The sequence below is a fragment of the Budorcas taxicolor genome, chromosome 6 (genome assembly GCF_023091745.1).
Source record: "Budorcas taxicolor isolate Tak-1 chromosome 6, Takin1.1, whole genome shotgun sequence".
In the NCBI taxonomy this organism is placed as follows: domain Eukaryota; kingdom Metazoa; phylum Chordata; class Mammalia; order Artiodactyla; family Bovidae; genus Budorcas; species Budorcas taxicolor.
The window spans coordinates 61,167,857-61,172,261 of record NC_068915.1 but is presented as its reverse complement, the minus strand read 5'-3'; positions in this window follow the sequence as shown (position 1 = coordinate 61,172,261).

Here is a 4,405-nt window from a genome sequence, read left to right as displayed (position 1 = left end):
CTTTTCCTGTTTGGTTTATTCTCATTTTAGCTTTTAACAAACAAGAAAAAGAAATCCATCTATCCATCCATTAAACACTTTTTTAAAAAGTGAAAATTGGCTGTTAGATGCTATGAGATGAATAAGAAAAAAGTTGTCTCTTACATGAAAATATTCAGTTTATACTATTTTTGATGGTAAGAAGAGGAAGCTCTTCTTCCATATATTATTTATATTGTATTAGGACTAGTCTTCATTTACATTTTGTTCTTAATGTTTACTTCAGACTATTCCTGATAAAAATACAAAATGATGTAGTTACAATGATTACTGTATTGCCCTTAATTGTCCAAATAAAGCATCCATTCTAGACTTTAGAATCAGAAAATAAAGAAAGATGGCCATGCTCCCCCAAGGTTATCTTGCCCTCATTATGCAGCCGCACATGTGGGATGGTCAGGGGTACACAGAGAATGACTAATGCATTAATAAGGCTTACATGTACCTCTCACCCCCCTATAATTGCATTCCTTTCATTAGCTTTTACCCAGCTGGTCTGAGTTGCACAAACAAAATATTGTATAAGATTGGCCCATTGATGGTAAATTCAGGACAATTTTTGTAAAACTCTTGCCAAGTTACATACTGACCCCAGGGTCTTTAAACCAGCCAAAAAATGTTGAGCAAAAACTGAATTAAATCTATTATCACAAATTTGTGCCCCATAATCTGATGAGACTTCCAGATGTCCAGCCCAAGACCATCTGCTGAATGTCTGTGGGCGCGCACTCCCAAAACATGTGCCTGGATAAGAGTAACAGACCAACAGCCTGCAGCTCTGAAACTCTGAGTAGTTCCTGCTTAGACATAAAAGCAGACAAACAGAAAACAAGTGAGTGAGGGCTTTTTGAGGGTTTTTTTTTTTTTTTTTAAACCATAATTTGCTTCCTGTTTAACTGACCAGTTGCTTTGTTCTTGTAGTCAAATGGCTCATCTCTCTCAAAAACAACAGACTGTGATTTCAAATATTTTAAAAAGCAATGAATTCCAAAACCTTTGGGAGTTAGTTGCTAATTTACACTTGGTAATAATTCTGAGTAGTATGATTTGTTGATTATAGTATCTTCATCTTATGACAAGATTCTGAGAGAACACACTTAGAGAAGGACCTGTATGGGCAGGAAGTTATTGGAGGGTGCTCTTGGGAACAGTTTTAGTGAGAGAGTGAGGAAAGTAGAATTGGGCAGAAGGAGAAGTTGGACTGAGAGGCAGTGACAACTGAGGCTGCACTCATTCCTATGGGGAGCTTTAGAGCTCAGATGGTATGACAATTTATGTGTTAACTTGGCCAGGCTGTGGTACCTGTTTGTTTGGTCAAACACCAGGCTAGATGTTGTTGTGAAGGTTTGTTGCTGTTGTTTTTTAGATGTAATATTTAAATCAGTACACTTTCAGTGAAGCAGATTATCCTCATAATGTGGGTGGGCTTCATGCAATCAGTTGAAGACCTTAAGAGGTTACTTTCTTTCTTCTTTTCTTTTTTTAAATTAATGAGAGCATTTATTAATGTATAAAATACAGTGTAATGTTGTTTGTAAATCAGGTTATAACAAATGAAAATGTAACCATTAATACATTAAATTGAATTAACAGCTGTTTACCTTACTTGATTTGTATTTAAAAATAATGAATATAACTTTAAACTTATATTCTAAGCATTTGTAATAATAAATCCCACTTATTCAGTCATTCAAAGTATTAAACAATTACATTTTTTAGACTCTGTAGTTGGTACTAAGACTATATCAATTAATAATAATAATAATGATGGTACCAGTGAAAGATCAAATGGAAAAAATGGCCTTCTTTTACAAAAGACCACTTTTATTAGATCCAACAAATCCCAATTGGGCAATTCTTCTACTATTAGAGGAATATGTCTTCTAAGTTACTTTTGCTTCAAAGAGCCAAGACTGGGGTTTCTTGAAGGAAAAGGAATTCTCCTTAAGACTGCAACATAAAAACACTGCCTGAGTTTCCAGTGCTGGAAATTCAACCCCAAAATTGATGTATATTAACTCTTATCTATATTTCCAGCCTATCCTACAGATTTCAGCTATGACTGTCCCCACATGTATGTGAGTCAATTCCTTAGCCTAGGGGTTAGATCCTCCGGGTCGATGTTATGGCACTTTTATTAGGGTTTACCATAAATGGCATATGACATCTGTTCCCATCAGTGTCAAGAACTGTGAAGGGTCTGAGATTTTTATTTTATTTGCAAGCTAACAGTGTGGCTTTCCACAGTTTCTTGGATGCTGCTGGGGCCCCATGGATGAGGCTACTGGGTCAGAGATGAAGAATGGTTTATAACTCAAAGCTATAGACAGAGCCAGAGTTTAAGCATTTTATGTCGGTTCCCTGAGCCCCAATTTCCATAAGGTGATACAAGAAGGATCACATCACACCTGCACCCACAGTGGACTGTATTGTATTAGAGGGACCCTGAGTTTAGGGAACCCAAATCTTTTATAATGGGCATTAAGTATGCATGTCCTTCGCTCCAGAAGGAGTTATATCTCTGTCTTCCATGTCTGTAAGAAAACTTAAGCTCTGGAGGAAGACGCTAGCTCTTCCAAGGCTATTCGCTATACAAACATCCTTGAAATGGTAATCCAGACCAAAGGCAGCCAATGCCTCAATTGGACTTGCAAAAATGCAAGAACCTGTGGAGAGCCATCTCTCAACACAGGATACTCCTAGCATATGATCTGCCAAGTTATATGATCCAAAGAACAGTGCTTTTAACATGTTGCTTTTTAATGAAAATCTGAGAATTTGGTCTCTAGCTTTATGTTAAACTGTTCTGTCTTTATTTGGCAGCTTTTCACCAGTAGAGTAAGAGTCAGACTGCCTGGGTTTGATCCTGCCCCTGTCACACATTTGCTGTGTGACCCTGGGCAAATCATTTAATCTTCTGTGTCTTCAAGTTTTATCTGTATCATAATGATAATAAAAGTACCTTCCAGATAGGGTTGTTGTGAAGATTAAAAAATTAATAAGGGTAAAGAATTTTTTATTTTCATTTGATGCCTTTGACATTTGTGCTTAAGGAAACCATTTGCCTCTTCCTCTTCTACTTCAGACTGGTATATTGAGGCTAGATGAAAGGATGAATTCATTTCCCTTTACAATCTCTATTGCAGAATGTATGCTAATATGTCAGATATTGCTATTGCCTAAGCTAATATCCATTCACCCTCATTTCCTTAGTGCTAGAACTTGAATTCCAGGCTAGAAAAAAGACTAAATTTCCAAGTCTCTCTCGCAAGTTGGTATAGCTTTATGACTGCATTTTAGATGATAAGTTTCCAAGCTGCTGAACAGAAGCAACCCCATCTTACAGGGAGCTCCCTTTTTGTCCTTCTACCTTATCTTCTAGACTTCAGTTTGGATGTGATGGTGGCAACTCTAGCAGCCATCCTGAATTGTGAAAGTACAAGCCACACTTTGTGCATAGCTTCAAAAAGACAGGAGGGCATGTCTCTGAAGACATCACAGAACTGCCATGTGTAACAACCTGATAACATTTGACTCTGGAATTCTTTAACATGAGGGTGAAATCAATGTTTTCTTGGTTAAGCCATTGTAATTTTGCTTATTCAATATCAGCTGTTGGCAGTCAACTTCTCCTGACCCATAACTGCTAGTTTCTGTATTCATTCATTCACTGATTCTTTATTCATTCATGTATTTATTGAGTCCTACTAGTCAACACTGAAATCAGATTGATTATAATCTTTGCAGCCAAAAATGGAGAAGCTCTATACAGTCAACAAAAACAAGACCAGGAGCTGACTGTAGCTCAGATCACGAACTCCTTATTACCAAATTCAGACTCAAATTGAAGAAAGTAGGGAAAACTGCTAGACCTTTCAGGTATGACCTAAATCAAATCCCTTATGATTATACAGTGGAAGTGAGAAATAGATTTAAGGGCCTACATCTGATAGATAGAGTGCCTGATGAACTATGGAATGAGGTTCGTGACATTGTACAGGAGACAGGGATCAAGACCATCCCCATGGAAAAGAAATGCAGAAAAGCAAAATGGCTGTCTGGGGAGGCCTTACAAATAGCTGTGAAAAGAAGAGAGGTGAAAAGCAAAGGAGAAAAGGAAAGATATAAGCATCTGAATGCAGAGTTCCAAAGAATAGCAAGAAGAGATAAGAAAGCCTTCTTCAGCGATCAATGCAAAGAAATAGAGGAAAACAACAGAATGGGAAAGACTAGAGATCTCTTCAAGAAAATTAGAGATACCAAGGGAACATTTCATGCAAAGATGGGCTCGATAAAGGACAGAAATGGTCTGGACCTAACAGAAGCAGAAGATATCAAGAAGAGGTGGCAAGAATACACAGGAGAA